Source organism: Sinocyclocheilus grahami, unplaced genomic scaffold (genome assembly GCF_001515645.1).
Source record: "Sinocyclocheilus grahami isolate Dianchi unplaced genomic scaffold, SAMN03320097.WGS_v1.1 scaffold150.1, whole genome shotgun sequence".
NCBI classification, from domain to species: Eukaryota; Metazoa; Chordata; class Actinopteri; order Cypriniformes; family Cyprinidae; genus Sinocyclocheilus; species Sinocyclocheilus grahami.
The window spans coordinates 1,666,623-1,666,899 of record NW_015505329.1 but is presented as its reverse complement, the minus strand read 5'-3'; positions in this window follow the sequence as shown (position 1 = coordinate 1,666,899).

Genomic DNA, 277 nt, shown 5'->3' with positions numbered 1-277 from the left:
GAAAGATGTCCTTAACTCTATTATTGATGAATCACAATCAGGTTTTATGGAGAAACGTCACATTACGAATAATATAAGATTAGTCTTAGATCTTCTAGATTACGAGAATCTCGTTCCTAATGACAGTTTCCTGCTTTTCCTAGACTTCTACAAAGCATTTGATTCGCTTGAGCACAAGTTCATATTTCAAGCTCTTGACACATTTGGGTTTGGAGATTATTTCTGTAAAGCCATCAGGACCTTATACAGAAATAATAATAGTGTTATTAAGTTAAAA